The sequence below is a fragment of the Dendrobates tinctorius genome, unplaced genomic scaffold (assembly GCF_039654945.1).
Source record: "Dendrobates tinctorius isolate UK_male_01 unplaced genomic scaffold, ASM3965494v1 ptg000019l, whole genome shotgun sequence".
In the NCBI taxonomy this organism is placed as follows: Eukaryota; Metazoa; Chordata; class Amphibia; order Anura; family Dendrobatidae; genus Dendrobates; species Dendrobates tinctorius.
In genome coordinates, this window is record NW_027361687.1 from 54,263,718 (window position 1) to 54,289,514 (window position 25,797).

At 46.0% G+C, this 25,797-nt stretch overlaps 1 protein-coding gene across 1 annotated transcript in view; it reads right to left on the reverse strand.

Annotated features, from left to right (window-relative positions):
- OTUD7B (OTU deubiquitinase 7B) overlaps window positions 1-16,911 on the reverse strand; it is a 79,696-nt gene extending 62,785 nt beyond the window's left edge. The window contains exon 1 of the mRNA XM_073567055.1: window positions 16,433-16,911. The gene's annotated coding sequence lies outside the window, so the exon portion shown is untranslated. The remainder of the gene's footprint in view (window positions 1-16,432) is intronic.
- Window positions 16,912-25,797: the final 8,886 nt, after the last annotated feature.

A 25,797-nucleotide genomic window follows, 5' to 3' on the forward strand; every position in this document is an offset into this window, starting at 1 on the left:
GGAACCGCAGCAAAATCCGCAGCGTGTGCACACAGCCTAAACATAGTAGAGCTGTGAAACCGCAGGGCAAAACCGCAGGCCAAACCGCAGCAAAACCGCAGGTCACTTTACCTGCGGTTTTACCTGCGTTTCCGCGGGAAAAAACCCGCAGGTGAATCCGCAGCGTGTGCACATAGCCTTACATAGCAGAGGTGTGAAACCGCAGTAAAACCGCAGGTCACTTTACCTGCGGTTCCGCAGGAAAAAACCTGCAGGTGAATCTGCAGTGTGTGCACATAGCCTGCGGATTCTGCTGCGGTGCTGCTGTGGACCCGCAGCAGTTTTAGCTGCGGTGTACAGTACCATTCAAATGAATGGGAAAAAAAAACGCTGTGTAGACAGTGCTGATTTTTCCGCGTGGTTTTCCTGCGGTTTTGAAACCACAGAATGAATTGACATGTCAATTCTTTCTGCGGAATCCGCAGCGGTTTCCTATCACCACCATTGTGGAGATGATGAAACCGCAGGGCAAAACCACAGGCTAATCCGCAGATAAACCGCAGGTCTTTTGACCTTCGGATTTATCTGCGGATTTTGCAAAATCCGCGCGGATGAATCTGCAGCATGTGCACATACCCTAACTCCCAGCTGAGGTGCGGAGGTGTGCCAGGAGGAGCTGCAGAGGAAGGCCCCTGCAGTCAGTGACCCATCTGCAGACAGCACAAGGAGGAATGCAGCGGGGGCTTACCGGTCAGGGCTCACGCGCTCTTGGGGGTCCCCCCGGTCAGGGCTCACACGCTCTTGAAGGTCCTCCCGGTCAGGTCAGGGCTCACGCACTCTTGGGGCTCCACAGCCTGGGCTCACGCACTCTTAGGGGTCCCCAGTCAGGGCTCACATGCTCTTGGAGGTTCCTGGTCAGGGTTCACACGCTCTTTGAGGTCCCCGGTCAGGGCTCACACACTCTTTGGGCTCCCCGATCAGGACTCACGCGCTCTTGGGGCTCCCCGGTCAGGGCTCACGCGCTCTTGGGGCTCCCCGGTCAGGGCTCACGCGCTCTTGGAGGTCCCCGGTCAGGGCTCACGCGCTCTTGGAGGTCCCCGGTCAGGGCTCACACACTCTTGGAGGTCCCCGTTCAAGTCAGGGCTCATGCGCTCTTATGGCTCCCCAGTCATGTCCCACGTGCTCTTGGGGCTCCCCAGTCAGGGCTCACGCGCTCTTGGGGCTCCCCGGTCAAGGCTCATGCTCGCTTGGGGCTCCCCGGTCAGGGCTCACGCGCTCTTGGGGCTCCCCGGCCATGTCCCACGCACTCTTGTGGCTCCCCAGTCATGTCCCACGCGCTCTTGTGGTTCCCCAGTCAGGGCTCATGCGCTCTTGTGGCTCCCCGGTCAGGGCTCACACACTCTTGGAGGTCCCCGGTCAGGGCTCGCTCTTGGAGGTCCCCGGTCAGGGCTCACACACTCTTGGAGGTCCCCGGTCAAGTCAGGGCTCATGCACTCTTATGGCTCCCCAGTCATGTCCCACGTGCTCTTGGGGCTCCCCAGTCAGGGCTCACGCGCTCTTGGGGCTCCCCGGTCAGGGCTCATGCGCTCTTGGGGCTCCTCGATCAGGGCTCACGCGCTCTTGGGGCTCCCCGGTCATGTCCCACGCACTCTTGTGGCTCCCCAGTCATGTCCCACGTGCTCTTGTGGCTCCCCAGTCATGTCCCACGCGCTCTTGGGGCTCTCCAGTCAGGGCTCATGCGCTCTTGGGGCTCCCCAGTCAGGGCTCACGCACTCTTAGGGCTCCCCAGTCAGGGCTCACATGCTCTTGGGGCTCCCTAGTCAGGGCTCACGCGCTCTTGGGGCACCCCAGTCAGGGCTCACGCGCTCTTGGGGCTCCCCAGTCAGGGCTCACACGCTCTTGGGGCTCCCTAGTCAGGGCTCACGCGCTCTTGGGGCTCCCCAGTCAGGGCTCACGTGCTCTTGGGGCTCCCAGTCAGGGCTCACGCGCTCTTGTGGCTCTCCAGTAAGGGCTCACACGCTCTTGGGGGTCCCCGGTCAGGGCTCACACGCTCTTGGGGGTCCCCGGTCAGGGCTCATGCATAATACTGCCATAGAGAACACACATAATACTGCCAAAGAGGACACTCAAAATACTGCCATAGAGGACACACAAAATACTGCCATAGAGAACACACAAAATACTGCCATAGAGAACACACATAATACTGGCATAGTGTGAACACATAATACTATCACAGAGTACACACATAATACCGCCATAGAGTACACAAATTATACTGCCACAATGCATCCACATAATACTGCCATAGAGGACACACACACACACAATACTGACATAGAGAACACACACAATACTGCCATAGAGAACACACATAATATACTGCCATAGAGTACACACAGAGTACCATAGAGTATACACATATTACCATCACACATAGAGTACACAAATAATACTTCTATGGAGTACACACATAATACTGACATAGAGTTCACACATAATACTGCCATGGAGTACACACATACAGTGGCTTGCGAAGGTAGCCCCCCCCTTGGCTTTCTGCCTACCGTATTTTGTTACTTTACAACCTATGTCTAGATATTTTTATAATCGATGTGTGTTGGATGCATCAACACTAAATAGTCTTAAATTGGTGAAGTGAGAAAAATATAAGCATAAATTAAATTTATGGGATCAAATAACTAAAAATTGTCACGTGCATATGTATTCATCCCTTTTGCTATGAAGCTCCTAAAAATTTGTTGTGCAAGCAATTCCCTTTATAATTCTACCATAGAGCACATACATAATACCACCATAGAGTACGCACAATACTATTATTGAGTATACACATAATGCTGCCATAGAGTACACACACACAATACCATCACACATATAATACACATATAATACTCCAATAGAGTACACACACAATACTGCCAGAGTGCAGAAATAATACCGCCACAGAATACACATAATATCACCATAGACGCCAAATGAAAGAGAGGGTTCGACACTGCTCCTTAACCCCAAAGCAGTTCCGTGACTGCCATCCAAATCACACACCTGGACAGAACACCATGATACCATCAGCACCATCAGCACTGGCAGCACGGTGGCTCAGTGGATAGAATTGCAGCGCTGGAGTCCTGGGTTCGAATCCCACCAAGGACAACATCAGCAAGGAGTTTGTATGTTCTCCCCGTGTTTGTGTGGGTTTCCTCCGGGTACTCCGGTTTCCTCCCACACTCCAAAGACATACTGATAGGGAATTTAGATTGTGAGCCCCATCGGGGACAGTGATCATAATGTGTGCAAACTGTAAAGCGCTGCAGAGTATGTTAGCGCTATATAAAGATTATTATCAGAACGGGTGCACAATCCAATGAAAAACATGAAATAAGATTGTGTGAAAAAGATAAGAAAGGATGGCACTCACCGTTCTATCGTGGAAATTCTTTATTGAGTAAAAGGCATTGGCTTGGGAGGAATGTACAGAGGGTGGACGATGGCCGTTTCACGCACTTGCGCTTCAACGGGTTAATGGACTTATAGAGTGCGGGAGATCAGGCTGATGGATGCTGGCTTCCAGGACCTTCAGATCTACAGTGCAGTGTCTTAGACATGAAGATATGTGATCGGGGTGGGACTGTGGGGTTTTCGGAATTTCCGGTCAGTTAATAAAGAACATTTTGTGATATTTCTGTCCACACAAGCACCAACTACATTTTCTATATTACATTTATGCACTTCTCAACAGTGACATTGTGACACCAAGAAGGAAAAGTGGTGGAAATCCCAGGATGGAGATGTCACTGGTCTGCAAATGGTGAAAATGGCTCCAGGAACACTCTGGAGAAATGGGCGAGTTGTTAGTGCACGTGGCATGAAGCCTAGAGGCGTCCACTATAATTCTGGAGTAGCACCGGTGTGATATTCCCTCGTGAAGACCTCTTCATGGTGTTGCCCACGTGGTCTCCAGACCAATTTCCAGCTATAAATGAGCTCAAGACAAAAGCAGGACATATTGCTGAAGAGGACAGACCTCCATTCCACCATCCATTGCTCTATTCAAGTCTACAGTGTCCATCTGGAGACCACAGGGGCAACACCATTAAGAGGCCTTCAAGAGGGAACACCACACTAGGTATACTTCCAGGAAGTGTGGTGGCACAATTTACGGTAGCAGAACCCCTCTAGTCTTCATTCGGCAGCGCGTGGTCTATATGTGCAAACATGGCCGCATTGTCTCCAGCCTTGTCTCCCATTGAGCACATAGGGGACATCATTGGTCAATGATCCCACTGGAGCTTCCAGCAGAACCTTCCTTGGACGACCATTAATAGCCTCAGTGATAGCCGCCGAGGCTGCACGAGGCTCATACTCCAGACTGAACACATTGCGATGTGTAGAACATGTCGTCCCCATTTCCATCGTCTGCAGATCAGTAACGTCTCCATCATTCCGAAATGTTTCAATAAAGTCGGAAAATCTAAATGGAATTTTACCAAATATGACAAATATGAAATTATACATATGTTTCCATTATGATAATTTTGATTGTAAGCTTGTGACTACATGAGATACATAAATGTAGCCGAGGATCGTGTAATAATATCAGCGTCTTCTCCCCTTTTTCCATCCTTACCTCTCTTGGCTGCGATCCTCTGTAAGAGATCAGCTTGGATTCCCATAAATAATAGACCATGGATGGATAGGGTCAGGTTTCCCTTACTGCTCCCGGAGAGCCGACTGACTATATACAGAGGCTCCGGCCATGATATGAGCCGCGCATTACATAAGTAGTGGTGAGAACTCTCTGGGATGTATATCCGAGCCTCCAGGGAGAGGAATCAGGAATAACGTGTGCTACCTGTAACACTGATCCGGTGACATCACCCTCACTCCACCTGCCGTACATTGCGTTACTGCCGTCCGTGATGCCCTCGGAAGATATTTCAAATACACAAGCCCGTCACTGATTATTGACCCCCAATTTTTTTTTTTTTTTTAAAGTGAATGTAAAAAGTTTTAAAAACTTTTCAAAGCTTTTCTCACTTTGAAAATTTAAGAAATGACTCCGCGTATATTTGTAGCTCTTGTCGCCATGATTGTTCTCCACGAGCGCGTAATGAGTCACCCCTGGGTTATTTATTCCGTAGACCTGCCTGAACGTTATGTTACCACTTGTAAAATGGTTTATCACCCAATGGGTAGATTCCCATGACACAACCAGACTGCATGATATAAAAAGACTAAAAGAAGAAAGACAGTGTAAAAAGTATGGAGGATAAATACTAAAGTTACTGAGAGGGGAAAAGTGGAGAAACAGTGGTTGGGGCTGTAGTCTTCATGAGACAAGGTTAAGAGGGGCTATCCAACAAAAACCATTGATCACTTATCTAAAGAAGTAAGAACTCAGACCCTGCTCCAATTACAAGAATGGTGGTCCCCAGCAGTAGAGGGGATGCATGATGACCACCCCTACAGTTATGATAGGGACCGAGCCGAGTGATCTGTCACCCTTCTATTTATCACCTATCATTTACAGGGGATACCCCCTGGAAAGTCACATCCTCCGATTATCTTGTACAATAGGGCGGGATCTTCTTCCATTTGCATAGTCCGGCCCCAGCAGAACCAGTCTGGAGAATAAAATCAATGGAGAAAGAAGGAACCCAATAGTCTTATCCCATCTAACCCAGTCCTGCCCAGAGGCCGAGGCACTGCACTATATACACAGAGGACTGAACCTCCTGGAGCTTTCGTATAAACCCAGGCACTCCCAGTATCCAATTTACTGCTGTTTAATACAGGATACAGTTACGGGCTTTGTCTTTGGCTGTCAGTCAGTCATTCTTCCCCCGAGCAGTGACAGAGCAGTGTCTAGATACGCAGCCATCGTATGTCTCTTCTGTTTATACTATGTATATGGGCAGTGTGGCTCGCTGAGTAAACTCTGTGCCTCCTGCAGCACTCACGGGCATAGGTTGTCCCTGGGTATCTACCACAAAAGCCACCTTCTAATAAAGACAGTCATTAATAGGGTCAGTCAGAGAGTGCCCCTAGAAACAGTGCCAAATAGAGAATGCCCCTACATGCAGTGCCAACCAGAGAGCACTCCCATAAAAAGAGCCAGAGAGTGCCCCTATAAACCTTGTGAGATAGAATGCTAGTGTCATCATAAACAGTGCCAGACAGAGTGCTCCCACGAATAGTTTGACAAAGAATACCCCTATAAACCTTGCCAATCAAAGAGTGTCTCTATGAATATTGTCATTCAGAGAATAAACAGAGACAGCCAGAGAATACCCCTGTCCACAGTGACAGTCTGAGAATACCCCTGTCCACAGTGACAGCCAGAGAATACCCCTGTACACAGTGACAGTCAGAGAATACCCCTGTACACAGTGACAGTCAGAGAATAACCCTGTACACAGTGACAGTCAGAGAATACCCCTATACACAGTGACATCAAGAGAATACCCCTAAACAAAGTGACAGTCAAAGAATACACCTGTACACAGTGACAGCCAGAGAATACCCCTATACACAGAGACAGCCAGAGAATACCCCTGTCCACAGTGACAGAGAATACCCCTGTACACAGTGACAGTCAGAGAATACCCCTGTACACAGTGACATCAAGAGAATACCTCTATACAAAGTGACAGTCAGAGAATACACCTGTACACAGTGACAGCCAGAGAATACCCCTATACACAGAGACAGCCAGAGAATACCCCTGTCCACAGTGACAGTCAGAGAATACCCCTGTACACAGTGACAGTCAGAGAATAACCCTGTCCACAGTGACAGTCAGAGAATACCCCTGTACACAGTGACAGTCAGAGAATACCCCTGTACACAGTGACAGTCAGAGAATACCCCTGTACACAGTGATAGTCAGAGAATACCCCTGTACACAGTGACATCAAGAGAATACCTCTATACAAAGTGACAGTCAGAGAATACACCTGTACACAGTGACATCCAGAGAATACCCCTATACACAGAGACAGCCAGAGAAATACCCCTGTCCACAGTGACAGTCAGAGAATACCTCTGTAAACAGTGACAGTCAGACAACAACTCTGTACACAGTGACAGTCAGAGAATACCTCTGTAAACAGTGACAGTCAGACAATACCTCTGTAAACAGTGACAGTCAGACGACAACTCTGTACACAGTGACAGTCAGAGAATACCCCTGTACAGTGACAGTCAGAGAATACCCCTGTAAAGTGACAGCCAGAGAATACCCCTGCACACAGTGACAGTCAGAGAATATCCCTGTAAAGTGACAGCCAGAGAATACCCCTGCACACAGTGACAGTCAGAGAATACCCCTGTACAGTGACAGCCAGAGAATACCTCTGTACACAGTGACAGTCAGAGAATACCCCTGTACACAGTTAGTCATACAATACCTCTGTATACAGTGACAGTCATAAAATAACCCTGTACATAGTGACAGTAAGACAACACCTCTATAAACAGTGACAATCTGAGAATACCCCTGTACACAGTTACAGTTAGAGAACACCCCTGTACACAGTGACAGTCAAACAACACCTCTGCACACAGTGACAGACAATACCCCTGTACACAGTGACAGTAAGAGAATAACCCTGTACAGTGACAGCCAGAGAATACCCCTGTACACAGTGACAGCCAGAGAATAACTCTGTACACAGGGACAGTCAGAGAATACCTATACACAGTGACAGCCAGAGAATACCCCTGTACACAGTGACAGCCAGGGAATACCCCTGTACACAGTGACAGTCAGAGAATACCCCTATACACAGTGACAGAGAATACCCCTGTACACAGTGACAGCCAGGGAATACCCCTGTACACAGTGACAGTCAAAGAATACACCTATACACAGTGACATTCAGAGAATACTTATACACAGTGACAGCCAGAGAATACCCCTGTAATCAGTGACAGTCAGAGAATACCCCTATACACAGCACCATCAAGAGAATACCCCTATTCACAGTGGCAGTCAAAGAATACCCTTGTACACAGTGACAGTCAGAGAATACGTATACACAGTGACAGTCAGAGAATACCCCTGTACACAGTGAGAGTCAGAGAATACGTATACACAATGACAGCCAGAGAATACCCCTATACACAGTGACAGTGAAAGAATACCCATGTACACAGTAACAGCCAGAGAATACCCCTGTACCTAATGACAGTCAGAGAATACCTCTGTACACAGTGACAGTCAGACAACACCTCTGTTCATAATGACAGTCAGAGAATACCCCTGTACACAGTGACATCCAGAGAATACGCCTGTACACAGTGACAGTAAGACAACACCCCTGTACACAGTGACAGCCAGGGAATACCCCTGTACACAGTGACAGTCAGACAATACCTCTGTACACAGTGACAGTCAGACAACAACTCTGTACACAGTGACAGTCAGAGAATACCCCTATACACAGTGACAGTCAGAGAATAACCCTATACACAGTGACAGTCAGAGAATACCCCTGTACAGTGACAGTCAGAGAATAACCCTGTACAGTGACAGCCAGAGAATACCCCTGTACACAGTGACAGTCAGAGAATACCCCTGTACACAGTGACAGTCAGAGAATACTCTTGTACAGTGACAGCCAGAGAATACTGCTGTACACAGTGACAGTCAGAGAATACCCCTGTACACAGTTAGTCATACAATACCTCTGTATACAGTGACAGTCAGAAAATAACCCTGTACATAGTGACAGTAAGACAACACCTCTATGCACAGTGACAATCAGAGAATACCCCTGTACACAATTACAGTTAGAGAACACTCCTGTACACAGTGACAGCCAGGGAATACCCCTGTACACAGAGATAGTCAGAGAATACCCCTATACACAGTGACAGTCAGAGAATACCCCTGTACAGTGACAGCCAGAGAATACCCCTGTAAACAGTGACAGTCAGAGAATACACCTATACACAGTGACATTCACAGAATACCTATACACAATGACAGCCAGAGAATACCCCGGTACACAGTGACAGTCAGAGAATACCCCTATTCACAGTGACAGTGAAAGAATACCCATGTACATAGTGACAGCCAGAGAATACCCCTGTACACAGTGACATCCAGAAAATACTCCTGTACCTAATTACAGTCAGAGAATACCTCTGTACAGTGACAGTCAGACAACACCTCTGTTCACAATGACAGTCAGAGAATACCCCTGTACACAGTGACATCCAGAGAATACTCCTGTACCTAATGACAGCCAGAGAATACCCCTGTAAACAGTGACAGTCAGAGAATACACCTATACACAGTGACATTCAAAGAATACCTATACACAATGACAGCCAGAGAATACCCCTGTACACAGTGACAGTCAGAGAATACCCCTATTCACAGTGACAGTGAAAGAATACCCATGTACACAGTGACAGCCAGAGAATACCCCTGTACACAGTGACAGCCAGAGAATACTCCTGTACCTAATGACAGTCAGAGAATACCTCTGTACACAGTGACAGTCAGAAAACACCTCTGTTCACAATGACAGAGAATACCCCTGTACACAGTGACATTCAGAGAATACGCCTGTACACAGTGACAGTAAGACTACACACCTGTACACAGTGACAGCCAGGGAATACCCCTGTACACAGTGACAGCCAGGGAATACCCCTGTACACAGTGACAGTCAGAAAATACCCCTGTACACAGTGACAGTCAGAGAATACCCCTATACACAGTGACATCAAAAGAATACCCCTATACAAAGTGACAGTCAAAGAATACACCTGTACACAGTGACAGCCAGAGAATACCCATGTATACAGTGACAGCCAGAGAATACCCCTATACACAGTGACAGTCAGAGAATACCCATGTGCACTGTGACAGACAGGAAATACCCTTATACACTGTGGTGACAGTCAGAGAATACCCCTGTACACACTGACAGCCAGGGAATACCTCTATACACAGTGACAGAGAATATCCCTGTACACATTGAAAGTCAGAGAATACCCCTGTACACAGTGACAGTAAGACAATACCTCTGTACACAGTGAAAGTCAGAGAATACCCCTGTACACAGTGACAGAGAATACCCCTGTACTCAGTGACGGTCAGACAATATCTCTGTACATATTGACAGTCAGAGAATTCCCCTGTACACAGTGACAGTCAGACAACAACTCTGTACAGTGACAGCCAGGGAATACCCCTGTACACAGTGACAGTCAGACAATACCTCTGTACACAGTGACGGTCAGACAATACCTCTGTACACAGTGACAGTCAGACAACAACTCTGTATACAGTCACAGTCAGAGAATACCCCTATACACAGTGACAGTCAGAGAATACCCCTGTACACATTGAAAGTCAGAGAATACCCCTGTACACAGTGACAGTAAGACAATACCTCTGTACACAGTGAAAGTCAGAGAATACCCCTGTACACAGTGACAGAGAATACCCCTGTACTCAGTGATGGTCAGACAATACCTCTGTACATATTGACAGTCAGAGAATACCCCTGTACACAGTGACAGTCAGACAACAACTCTGTACAGTGACAGCCAGGGAATACCCCTGTACACAGTGACAGTCAGACAATACCTCTGTACACAGTGACGGTTAGACAATACCTCTGTACACAGTGACAGTCAGGAAATACCCTTATACACTGTGGTGACAGTCAGAGAATACCCCTGTACACAGTGACAGCCAGGGAATACCTCTATACACAGTGACAGAGAATACCCCTGTACACAGTGACAGACAGGAAATACCCTTATACACTGTGGTGACAGTCAGAGAATACCCCTGTACACACTGACAGCCAGGCAATACCTCTATACACAGTGACAAAGAATACCCCTGTACACATTGAAAGTCAGAGAATACCCCTGTACACAGTGACAGTAAGACAATACCTCTGTACACAGTGAAAGTCAGAGAATACCCCTGTACACAGTGACAGAGAATACCCCTGTACTCAGTGACGGTCAGACAATATCTCTGTACATATTGACAGTCAGAGAATTCCCCTGTACACAGTGATAGTCAGACAACAACTCTGTACAGTGACAGCCAGGGAATACCCCTGTACACAGTGACAGTAAGACAATACCTCTGTACACAGTGAAAGTCAGAGAATACCCCTGTACACAGTGACAGAGAATACCCCTGTACTCAGTGATGGTCAGACAATACCTCTGTACATATTGACAGTCAGAGAATACCCCTATACACAGTGACAGTCAGAGAATACCCCTGTACACATTGAAAGTCAGTGAATACCCCTGTACACAGTGACAGTAAGACAATACCTCTGTACACAGTGAAAGTCAGAGAATACCCCTGTACACAGTGACAGAGAATACCCCTGTACTCAGTGATGGTCAGACAATACCTCTGTACATATTGACAGTCAGAGAATACCCCTGTACACAGTGACAGTCAAACAACAACTCTGTACAGTGACAGCCAGGGAATACCCCTGTACACAGTGACAGTCAGACAATACCTCTGTACACAGTGACGGTTAGACAATACCTCTGTACACAGTGACAGTCAGACAACAACTCTGTATACAGTGACAGTCAAAGAATACCCTTGTACACAGTGACAGTCAGAGAATACGTATACACAGTGACAGTCAGAAAATACCCCTGTATACAGTGAGAGTCAGAGAATACGTATACACAATGACAGCCAGAGAATACCCCTATTCACAGTGACAGTGAAAGAATACCCATGTACACAGTAACAGCCAGAGAATACCCCTGTACCTAATGACAGTCAGAGAATACCTCTGTACACAGTGACAGTCAGACAACACCTCTGTTCACAATGACAATCAGAGAATACCCCTGTACACAGTGACATCCAGAGAATACGCCTGTACACAGTGACAGTAAGACAACACCCCTGTACACAGTGACAGTCAGACAATACCTCTGTACACAGTGACAGTCAGACAACAACTCTGTACACAGTGACAGTCAGAGAATGCCCCTATACACAGTGACAGTCAGAGAATAACCCTATACACAGTGACAGAGAATACCCCTGTACAGTGACAGTCAGAGAATAACCCTGTACAGTGACAGCCAGAGAATACCCCTGTACACAGTGACAGTCAGAGAATACCCCTGTACACAGTGACAGTCAGAGAATACCCCTGTACAGTGACAGCCAGAGAATACTACTGTACACAGTGACAGTCATAAAATACCCCTGTACACAGTTAGTCATACAATACCTCTGTATACAGTGACAGTCAGAAAATAACCCTGTACATAGTGACAGTAAGACAACACCTCTATACACAGTGACAATCAGAGAATACCCCTGTACACAATTACAGTTAGAGAACACCCCTGTACAGTGACAGCCAGAGAATACCCCTGTAAACAGTGACAGTCAGAGAATACACCTATACACAGTGACATTCAAAGAATACACCTATACACAGTGACATTCAAAGAATACCTATACACAATGACAGCCAGAGAATACCCCGGTACACAGTGACAGTCAGAGAATACCCCTATTCACAGTGACAGTGAAAGAATACCCATGTACACAGTGACAGCCAGAGAATACCCCTGTACACAGTGACATCCAGAGAATACTCCTGTACCTAATTACAGTCAGAGAATACCCCTGTACACAGTGACATCCAGAGAATACTCCTGCACCTAATGACAGTCAGAGAATACCTCTGTACAGTGACAGTCAGAGAATACCCCTGTACAGTGACTGCCAGGGAATACCCCTGTACACAGTGACAGTCAGAGAATACACCTATACACAGTGACATTCAGAGAATACCCCTATTCACAGTGACAGTGAAAGAATACCCATGTACACAGTGACAGCCAGAGAATACCCCTGTACACAGTGACAGTCAGAGAATACCCCTATTCACAGTGACAGTGAAAGAATACCCATGTACACAGTGACAGCCAGAGAATACCCCTGTACACAGTGACAGCCAGAGAATACTCCTGTACCTTATGACAGTCAGAGAATACCTCTGTACACAGTGACAGTCAAACAACACCTCTGTTCACAATGACAGTCAGAGAATACCCCTGTACACAGTGACATCCAGAGAATACGCCTGTACACAGTGACAGTAAGACTACACACCTGTACACAGTGACAGCCAGGGAATACCCCTGTACACAGTGACAGCCAGGGAATAGCCCTGTACACAGTGACAGTCAGAAAATACCCCTGTACACAGTGACAGTCAGAGAATACCCCTGTACACAGTGACAGTCAGAGAATACCCCTATACACAGTGACATAAAAAGAATACCCCTATACAAAGTGACAGTCAGAGAATGCCCCTATACACAGTGACAGTCAGAGAATAACCCTATACACAGTGACAGTCAGAGAATACCCCTGTACAGTGACAGTCAGAGAATAACCCTGTATAGTGACAGCCAGAGAATACCCCTGTACACAGTGACAGTCAGAGAATACCCCTGTACATAGCGACAGTCAGAGAATACCTCTGTACAGTGACAGCCAGAGAATACTACTGTACACAGTGACAGTCAGAGAATACCCCTGTACACAGTTAGTCATACAATACCTCTGTATACAGTGACAGTCAGAAAATAACCCTGTACATAGTGACAGTAAGACAACACCTCTATACACAGTGACAATCAGAGGATACCCCTGTACACAATTACAGTTAGAGAACACCCCTGTACACAGTGACAGCCAGGGAATACCCCTGTACACAGAGATAGTCAGAGAATACCCCTATACACAGTGACAGTCAGAGAATACCCCTGTACAGTGACAGCCAGAGAATACCCCTGTAAACAGTGACAGTCAGAGAATACACCTATACACAGTGACATTCAAAGAATACCTATACACAATGACAGCCAGAGAATACCCCGGTACACAGTGACAGTCAGAGAATACCCCTATTCACAGTGACAGTGAAAGAATACCCATGTACACAGTGACAGCCAGAGAATACCACTGTACACAGTGACATCCAGAGAATACTCCTGTACCTAATTACAGTCAGAGAATACCCCTGTACACAGTGACATCCAGAGAATACTCCTGTACCTAATGACAGTCAGAGAATACCTCTGTACAGTGACAGTCAGAGAATACCCCTGTACAGTGACAGCCAGGGAATACCCCTGTACACAGTGACAGTCAGAGAATACACCTATACACAGTGACATTCAGAGAATACCTATACACAATGACAGCCAGAGAATACCCCTGTACACAGTGACAGTCAGAGAATACCCCTATTCACAGTGACAGTGAAAGAATACCCATGTACACAGTGACAGCCAGAGAATACCCCTGTACACAGTGACAGCCAGAGAATACTCCTGTACCTAATGACAGTCAGAGAATACCTCTGTACACAGTGACAGTCAAACAACACCTCTGTTCACAATGACAGTCAGAGAATACCCCTGTACACAGTGACATCCAGAGAATACGCCTGTACACAGTGACAGTAAGACTACACACCTGTACACAGTGACTGCCAGGGAATACCCCTGTACACAGTGACAGCCAGGGAATACCCCTGTACACAGTGACAGTCACAAAATACCCCTGTACACAGTGACAGTCAGAGAATACCCCTGTACACAGTGACAGTCAGAGAATACCCCTATACACAGTGACATCAAAAGAATACCCCTATACAAAGTGACAGTCAAAGAATACACCTGTACACAGTGACAGCCAGAGAATACCCATGTATACATTGACAGCCAGAGAATACCCCTATACACAGTGACAGTCAGAGAATACCCATGTACACAGTGACAGTCAGGAAATACCCCTATACACTGTGGTGACAGTCAGAGAATACCCCTGTACACAGTGACAGCCAGGGAATACCTCTATACACAGTGACAGAGAATACCCCTGTACACAGTGACAGACAGGAAATACCCTTATACACTGTGGTGACAGTCAGAGAATACCTCTGTACACACTGACAGCCAGGGAATACCTCTATACACAGTGACAGAGAATACCCCTGTACACAGTGACAGTCAGAGAATACCCCTGTACACATTGAAAGTCAGAGAATACCCCTGTACACAGTGACAGTAAGACAATACCTCTGTACACAGTGAAAGTCAGAGAATACCCCTGTACACAGTGACAGAGAATACCCCTGTACTCAGTGATGGTCAGACAATACCTCTGTACATATTGACAGTCAGAGAATACCCCTGTACACAGTGACAGTCAGACAACAACTCTGTACAGTGACAGCCAGGGAATACCCCAGTACACAGTGACAGTCATACAATACCTCTGTACACAGTGACGGTTAGACAATACCTCTGTACACAGTGACAGTCAGGAAATACCCTTATACACTGTGGTGACAGTCAGAGAATACCCCTGTACACAGTGACAGCCAGGGAATACCTCTATACACAGTGACAGAGAATACCCCTGTACACAGTGACAGACAGGAAATACCCTTATACACTGTGGTGACAGTCAGAGAATACCCCTGTACACACTGACAGCCAGGGAATACCTCTATACACAGTGACAGAGAATACCCCTGTACACAGTGACAGTCAGAGAATACCCCTGTACACAGTGACATTAAGACAATACCTCGGTACACAGTGAAAGTCAGAGAATACCCCTGTACACAGTGACAGAGAATACCCCTGTACTCAGTGACGGTCAGACAATACCTCTATACATATTGACAGTCAGAGAATACCCCTGTACACAGTGACAGTCAGACAACAACTCTGTACAGTGACAGCCAGGGAATACCCCTGTACACAGTGACAGTCAGACAATACCTCTGTACACAGTGACGGTCAGACAATACCTCTGTACACAGTGACAGCCAGGGAATACCCCTATACACAGTGACAGTCAGAGAATACCACTGTACACAGTGACAGCCAGGGAATAACCCTGTACACAGTGACAGTCAGACAATACCTCTGTACACAATGAAAGTCAGAGAATACCTCTGTACACAGTGACAGTCAGACAATACCTCTGTACACAGTGACAGTCAGACAACACCTCTGTACACAGTGACAGTCACAGATTACCCCTGTACAATGGCAGTCAGAGAATACCCCTTTACACAGAGACAATACCTGTGTACACACTGACAGTCAGAGAATACCCCTGTACAGTGACAGTCAGACAATACCTCTGCACACAGTGACAATCACGGGACGAACATACAAACTTGTTGCAGATGTTGTCCTTGGTAGGATTTGAACCCAGGACGCCAGACTGGGTTTCACACAGTGTCAAGGAGTACACTCTGACACTGTGTATAGGGGGTACACTGACATTGTATATAATTTGCACTTGGGTAAAGAACGTCACAATCTCGAGATCCCAAAAATCTCAGTTTAAGAGATCGATCGATGGTACCCTTGTGAACTTTTTTCGCTCTTGGATGTTAAGTTCGGTTTCTGGGCTTTGCTAGAATCCCATTTCGGAGAAAGGGCTCGCATGCTGCACTCGGCTGCAGACATTTGTGTTCTTGGGTTCTGCAATAGGCGGCATCCTAGGGAACGCTTGGCTCATGACATCAGTGGGCCTTGGGGAAGCTTGTGTGCACCACATGTAGTGCCCTCTGTTTCGCACTTGTCAGGTACTTCTGCATTATTTTTGCAGAGGGCTCATGACAGACTGCGTCTTGCACTTTATCGGAGACGAGCTTGTGATAACTGCTTGCTTGTGCACTTTTTTTCCGTGCTGCACTTTTTCTTGTACTGGGGTGAAGAGAATGGCATTCCTAGGCTGCGCCTTGCCGTGGTGCTGACGGCAGCAGTCTGGAGGCTGCACTTGGGTAACTTGCTGCAGGGGACAGTGTGTTCAGTGCAGACTATGACCAGGTGCGGGTGAGTAAGGCGGTGACTCAGGTGCACGCCATGTGTATGACAGCACGTGGACCAAGTCCTGAGTGCAATCCCAGCATGCACGGCGGCAGGAATGTGACACAATCAGCGAGCACAGAAGGCGCATTGTGCAGAACACAAGATGCTCGTCCCATAATCAGCACTAATTGCCCAGAACTTGGCTCGGAGCGGGAGATCCTGGACATCTGTTGCATTGCTGGCCATATTTGGGGAGTTGTCTGGGATCTCGACAACGGGGGTCACAAATCCCCTGAGTGATGCAGCGAAGTAAGATACACATGACCTTCGTTCACACTAATGGATGGGACCGTAGGATTCAGTCCCATACAAGTGGATGGAGCCGCACTAACACTTCATCAATCACTATGGGGTGTTTGGGACCCCAGTTCTTATGATCAGTGGGGGTCCCAATGTAAATATTGCACCTCCATATGTTTATATCAAGGGACCCCAGCAAGTGCATTCCAATCATAGGGAGCAGAGACAATATGTAGTGCCAAAAAAAAGGGCTTAGAAGATCTTCAGGAACGCATTGTCCTCCAAATTAATGGGGGTCCCACCTCATTGTCCACCCACCAGAGAAAACATGTCCATAAAGTCAGTATAAGGCTTTGTGCCCACGTTAGCGTTTTTAAACACTCAGGAAACTGATCCCCTTCCCAGACAACGCGCGTTTTATTTCCACGCGTTTTTGACGCGTTTTTTGACATGCGATTTCTGGGAACATTGGAGAAGGCTAAAAACACTCAGCAGTGCGGAAATTAATGAGCATGCTGCATTTTCAGCCGCTAAGCGATTCCTGAGCGGTTAAAAACGCATGCATTGGCACAAAAGCCAAAAACGCATGCTAATTAATGTAAAGCTTCTTGTAAGCGTTTCTGCAGCGTCTGAGCCTGCACAAACGCTGCGGAAACGCTTACAAAAACGCAACGTGGGCTGTGTTCACACACAGCGGTTTTTTTCACGTTTTTCCTGCGGATTTACCAAAAAATCCGTGGGAAAAACGCAAAAAAGAAGCTTCCCATTCATTTGAATGCATTTTGCACTTTTTGTGCATATTGATGTGTTTTTTACCGCGAAAAAAAGCTTTGCGGTTAAAAACGCAGCATGCTCATTAGTTTCGCGGTAAATTCCGCATTTCTGGCTATTTCCTATGTGTCTGGGGACGCACGAAAAAAAATCGCAGCAAAAAACGCGCAAAAATCGCGGCAAAATCGTTTCCTGGGAAGGAGTCCTGTTTTTATGCAGAAATTTTCTGCATACGTGTGCACATAGCCTTACACATCAGAAGAAATACACAACTCTGTACCTCCATCTACTGGTCATGAGGGATACTACACCAGCTCATAAAATAATAACATTCTTTATACCATGGAGCTCACCTATAATGTGCACACAACACGTGCCACCCACTGTGGAGGCTACTGCTAATATGGGGGAACTGTGGACATCACTGCTAATATGAGGGAACTGTGGATATCACTGCTAATATGGGGGAACTGTGGATATCACTGCTAATATGGGGGAACTGTGGATATCACTGCTAATATGGGGGAACTGTGGATATCACTGCTAATATGGGGGAACTGTGGATATCACTGCTAATATGGGGGAACTGTGGATATCACTGCTAATATGAGGGAACTGTGGATATCACTGCTAATATGGGGGAACTGTGGATATCACTGCTAATATGGGGGAACTGTGGACATCACTGCTAATATGAGGGAACTGTGGATATCACTGCTAATATGGGGGAACTGTGGATATCACTGCTAATATGGGGGAACTGTGGATATCACTGCTAATATGGGGGAACTGTGGATATCACTGCTAATATGGGGGAACTGTGGATATCACTGCTAATATGAGGGAACTGTGGATATCACTGCTAATATGGGGGAACTGTGGATATCACTGCTAATATGGGGGAACTGTGGATATCACTGCTAATATGGGGGAACTGTGGATATCACTGCTAATATGGGGGAACTGTGGATATCACTGCTAATATGGGGGAACTGTGGACATCACTGCTAATATGAGGGAACTGTGGATATCACTGCTAATATGGGGGAACTGTGGATATCACTGCTAATATGGGGGAACTGTGGATATCACTGCTAATATGGGGGAACTGTGGATATCACTGCTAATATGGGGGAACTGTGGATATCACTGCTAATATGGGGGAACTGTGGACATCACTGCTAATATGAGGGAACTGTGGATATCACTGCTAATATGGGGGAACTGTGGATATCACTGCTAATATGGGGGAACTGTGGATATCACTGCTAATATGGGGGAACTGTGGATATCACTGCTAATATGGGGGAACTGTGGATATCACTGTTATTATGGGACACTGTGGATATCACTGTTATTATGGGGGAACTGTGGATATCACTGCTAATATGGGGGAACTCTGGATATCACTGTTATTATGGGGCACTGTGGATATCACTGTTATTATGGGGCACTGTGGATATCACTGTTATTATGGGACACTGTGGATATCACTGTTATTATGGGGGAACTGTGGATATCACTGCTAATATGGGGGAACTGTGGATATCACTGTTATTATGGGACACTGTGGATATCACTGTTATTATGGGGACACTGTGGATATCACTGTTATTATGGGGGCACTGTGGATATCACTGCTAATATGGGGAAACTGTGGATATCACTGTTATTATGTGGCACTGTGGATATCACTGTTATTATGGGGACACTGTGGATATCACTGTTATTATGGGGTACTGTGGATATCACTGTTATTATGGGACACTGTGGATATCACTGTTATTATGGGGGGACGGTGGATATCACTGTTATTATGGGGACACTGTGGATATCACTGTTATTATGGCAGCACTGTGGATATCGCTGTTATTATGGGGGGACGGTGGATATCACTGTTATTATGGGGACACTGTGGATATCACTGTTATTATGGGGACACTGTGGATATCGCTGGTATTATGGGGGCACTGTGGATATCGCTGTTATTATGGGGACACTGTGGATATCGCTGTTATTATGGGGCACTGTGGATATCGCTGTTATTATGGGGCACTGTGGATATCGCTGTTATTATGGGGGCACTGTGGATATCGCTGTTATTATGGAACACTGTGGCTATCACTGTTATTATGGGGACACGGTGGATATCACTGTTATTATGGGGGCACGGTGGATATCACTGTTATTATGGGGAAACTGTGGATATCACTGTTATTATGGGGGGCACTGTGGATATCACTGTTATTATGGGAGCACTGTGGATATCACTGTTATTATGGGGACACTGTGGATATCACTTATTATGGGGACACTGTGGATATCACTGTTATTATGGGACACTGTGGATATCACTATTATTATGGGGACACTGTGGATATCACTGTTATTATGGTACACTGTGGATATCACTGTTATTATGGGGGAACTGTGGATATCACTGCTAATATGGGGGAACTGTGGATATCACTGTTATTATGGGACACTGTGGATATCACTGTTATTATGGGGGAACTGTGGATATCACTGCTAATATGGGGGAACTGTGGATATCACTGTTATTATGGGACACTGTGGATATCACTGTTATTATGGGGACACTGTGGATATCACTGTTATTATGGGGGCACTGTGGATATCACTGCTAATATGGGGGAACTGTGGATATCACTGTTATTATGTGGCACTGTGGATATCACTGTTATTATGGGGACACTGTGGATATCACTGTTATTATGGGGTACTGTGGATATCACTGTTATTATGGGACACTGTGGATATCACTGTTATTATGGGGGGACGGTGGATATCACTGTTATTATGGGGACACTGTGGATATCACTGTTATTATGGCAGCACTGTGGATATCGCTGTTATTATGGGGGGACGGTGGATATCACTGTTATTATGGGGACACTGTGGATATCACTGTTATTATGGGGACACTGTGGATATCACTGTTATTATGGGGGCACTGTGGATATCACTGTTATTATGGGGACACTGTGGATATCACTGTTATTATGGGGACACTGTGGATATCGCTGTTATTATGGGGGCACTGTGGATATCACTGTTATTATGGGGACACTGTGGATATCACTGTTATTATGGGGACACTGTGGATATCGCTGTTATTATGGGGACACTGTGGATATCGCTGTTATTATGGGGACACTGTGGATATCGCTGTTATTATGGGGACACTGTGGATATCGCTGTTATTATAGGGACACTGTGGATATCGCTGTTATTATGGGGACACTGTGGATATCGCTGTTATTATGGGGACACTGTGGATATCGCTGGTATTATGAGGGCACTGTGGATATCGCTGTTATTATGGGGACACTGTGGATATCGCTGTTATTATGGGGCACTGTGGATATCGCTGTTATTATGGGGCACTGTGGATATCGCTGTTATTATGGGGGCACTGTGGATATCACTGTTATTATGGAACACTGTGGCTATCACTGTTATTATGGGGACACGGTGGATATCACTGTTATTATGGGGGCACGGGGGATATCACTGTTATTATGGGGAAACTGTGGATATCACTGTTATTATGGGGGGCACTGTGGATATCACTGTTATTATGGGAGCACTGTGGATATCACTGTTATTATGGGGACACTGTGGATATCACTTATTATGGGGACACTGTGGATATCACTGTTATTATGGGACACTGTGGATATCACTGTTATTATGGGGACACTGTGGATATCACTGTTATTATGGTACACTGTGGATATCACTGTTATTATGGGGGCACTGTGGATATCACTGTTATTATGGGGAGACTGTGGATATCACTATTATTATGGGGTACTGTGGATATCACTGTTATTATGGGGACACTGTGGATATCACTGTTATTATGGTACACTGTGGATATCACTGTTATTATGGGGCACTGTGGATATCACTGTTATTATGGGGACACAGTGGATATCACTGCTATTATGGGGGTACTGTGGATATCACTGTTATTATGGGGCACTGTGGATATCACTGTTATTATGGGGACACTGTGGATATCACTGTTATTATGGGGGCACTGTGGATATCACTGTTATTATGGGGGCACTGTGGATATCACTGTTATTATGGGGCACTGTGGATATCACTGTTATTATGGGGACACTGTGGATATCACTGTTATTATGGGGACACTGTGGATATCACTGTTATTATGGGGACACTGTGGATATCACTGTTATTATGGGGCACTGTGGATATCACTGTTATTATGGGGACACTGTGGATATCACTGTTATTATGGGGGCACTGTGGATATCACTGTTATTATAGAACACTGTGGATATCACTGTTATTATGGGGCACTGTGAATGTCACTGTTATTATGGGGCACTGTGGATATCACTGTTATTATGGGGCAATGTGTATATCACTGTTATTATGGGGCACTGTGGATATCACTGTTATTATGGGGACACTGTGGATATCGCTGTTATTATGGGGCACTGTGGATATCGCTGTTATTATGGGGCACTGTGGATATCGCTGTTATTATGGGGGCACTGTGGCTATCGCTGTTATTATGGGGACACTGTGGATATCGCTGTTATTATGGGGCACTGTGGATATCGCTGTTATTATGGGGCACTGTGGATATCGCTGTTATTATGGGGCACTGTGGATATCGCTGTTATTATGGGGGCACTGTGGATATCTCTGTTATTATGGGACACTGTGGATATCGCTGTTATTATGGGGGCACTGTGGCTATCGCTGTTATTATGGGGACACGGTGGATATCGCTGTTATTATGGGGGCACGGTGGATATCGCTGTTATTATGGGGACACTGTGGATATCGCTGTTATTATGGGGGGCACTGTGGATATCGCTGTTATTATGGGAGCACTGTGGATATCACTGTTATTATGGGGACACTGTGGATATCACTTATTATGGGGACACTGTGGATATCACTGTTATTATGGGACACTGTGGATATCACTGTTATTATGGGGCACTGTGAATGTCACTGTTATTATGGGGCACTGTGGATATCACTGTTATTATGGGGCAATGTGTATATCACTGTTATTATGGGGACACTGTGGATATCACTGTTATTATGGGGACACTGTGTATATCACTGTTATTATGGGGACACTGTGGATATCACTGTTATTATGGGGGCACTGTGGATATCACTGTTATTATGGGAGCACTGTGGATATCACTGCTATTATGGGGCACTGTGGATATCACTGTTATTATGGGGGCACTGTGGATATCGCTGTTATTATGGGGCACTGTGGATATCGCTGTTATTATGGGGGCACTGTGGATATCGCTGTTATTATGGGACACTGTGGATATCGCTGTTATTATGGGGACACTGTGGATATCGCTGTTATTATGGGGCACTGTGCTATCGCTGTTATTATGGGGCACTGTGGATATCGCTGTTATTATGGGGCACTGTGGATATCGCTGTTATTATGGGGACACTGGATATCGCTGTTATTATGGGGACACTGTGGATATTGCTGTTATTATGGGGGCACTGTGGATATCGCTGTTATTATGGGGCACTGTGGATATCGCTGTTATTATGGGGCACTGTGGATATCGCTGTTATTATGGGGGCACTGTGGATATCGCTGTTATTATGGGACACTGTGGATATCGATGTTATTATGGGGGCACGGTGGATATCACTGTTATTATGGGGACACTGTGGATATCACTGTTATTATGGGGGGCACTGTGGATATCACTGTTATTATGGGAGCACTGTGGCTATCACTGTTATTATGGGGACACGGTTGATATCACTGTTATTATGGGGGCACGGTGGATATCACTGTTATTATGGGGACACTGTGGATATCACTGTTGTTATGGGGGCACTGTGGATATCACTGTTATTATGGGGACACTGTGGATATCACTGTTATTATGGGACACTGTGGATATCACTGTTATTATGGGGACACTGTGGATATCACTGTTATTATGGTACACTGTGGATATCACTGTTATTATGGGGGCACTGTGGATATCACTGTTATTATGGGGAGACTGTGGATATCACTGTTATTATGGGGTACTGTGGATATCACTGTTATTATGGGGACACTGTGGATATCACTGTTATTATGGTACACTGTGGATATCACTGTTATTATGGGGCACTGTGGATATCACTGTTATTATGGGGACACTGTGGATATCACTGTTATTATGGTACACTGTGGATATTACTGTTATTATGGGGCACTGTGAATGTCACTGTTATTATGGGGCACTGTGGATATCACTGTTATTATGGGGGGCACTGTGGCTATCACTGTTATTATGGGGGCACTGTGGATATAACTGTTATTATGGGGACACTGTAGATATCACTGTTATTATGGGGGCACTGTGGATATCACTGTTATTATGGGGGCAATGTGGATATCACTGTTATTATGGGGAGACTGTGGATATCACTGTTATTATGGGGTACTGTGGATATCACTGTTATTATGGGGACACTGTGGATATCACTGTTATTATGGTACACTGTGTGATGTACCATGTCTGCAAGATATGTTTTCTGTTGCAATGTGCTAACAAATCCTCCATCCTAGGACATTGTAAACTCTCAGTAGTAGGAATTCCTTCCCCCCAGGTTTTATCAACCCTGCCACTTCCTCTGGAAGAGCAGGAATGTTAATTAGCTAGACCATCTTCCTCACACCATTTGCCTTCTCTCCTCTTCAGAGCGGGAAAAACTTCTTTGTTTGAAACGAATAAAACTATGAGAGACTATACCATAAGAACCAAATACCCTAGAGATATGAAAATCATATTTTTGTAACCTGAGCGGTCCCAGCTTCGAGACCGCGTATGTTTCGAAGTTCTACCCTGTCCAGAACATGAGATAGGATTTGCGCCCAAATGGACGGTCATATCGCATAGATGTTTGATGTTTTCTTGATGGGCTCATTACGCTGGGAAACATGATACCACTGATGAGTCCATACCAGCTTCTCCCATAAAGTTATAGCTAATCTAAGTTTTGTAGCCAAAACATAACTTGGATAAGAGAGGTGGGATCAACCCAGAATGCACCTCTCTGTGATGTCACATAGGAAAGTCTATAAGGCATTTCCTGGGCAAACCAGCTCAGAACAGCTCAAGTCGTCGTGCTAGAAGGACCCCAATGAGCGGAGAAGTGCAGCTCCGCCTCCACCCACCTTAGCCGCATGGTCTGCCTAAGGAACAATATGGAACTGTGAGTGTAATCTCTTTGTTTTCTCCACTTTTATTTTATACCTGTACTGTACATATTTTATGTCTCAATTTTATAGCAACTTTTATCTGTAATCACTGTCCTCTTTCGGAAAATAAATGAAATTATTTAGATCTGTCTCCATGCTCTAAGAATCGAACTATACGCCTTTGATAGATAATCGCTACTAATTCAAGGGGTTTGCCACGGACCCTCTTAATTTAACACTGTGAATTAAGTAACCGTGACTGGTGGCAGCGCGTTGTGTACGGCTATTCCGGCTTGCTGGCAGTCTAGAAGGGTCTTATATTGCTGAGTAAGGGGCTTCAGCCACAGCATTGATAATTCCCTTACTGCAGAAGCCTAATTGCCGGTTCACAACAGGCAGCCCGTCCGGCGACTAATTATCCTAGGTGCAGTTCCCTGACTGACCTGAGGGTAAGGGGGGCGCCGGAGAGCTGCGAGTTCCAAAGTGGAACTGAGAAAGTGGGATATACATAAATCCCCGCAGTACTTGGAAGATTGATAGCAGTGGTGGGGCATCCAAATTAAACTCCCCCTGCGGCAAATTGTAGAGCGAGA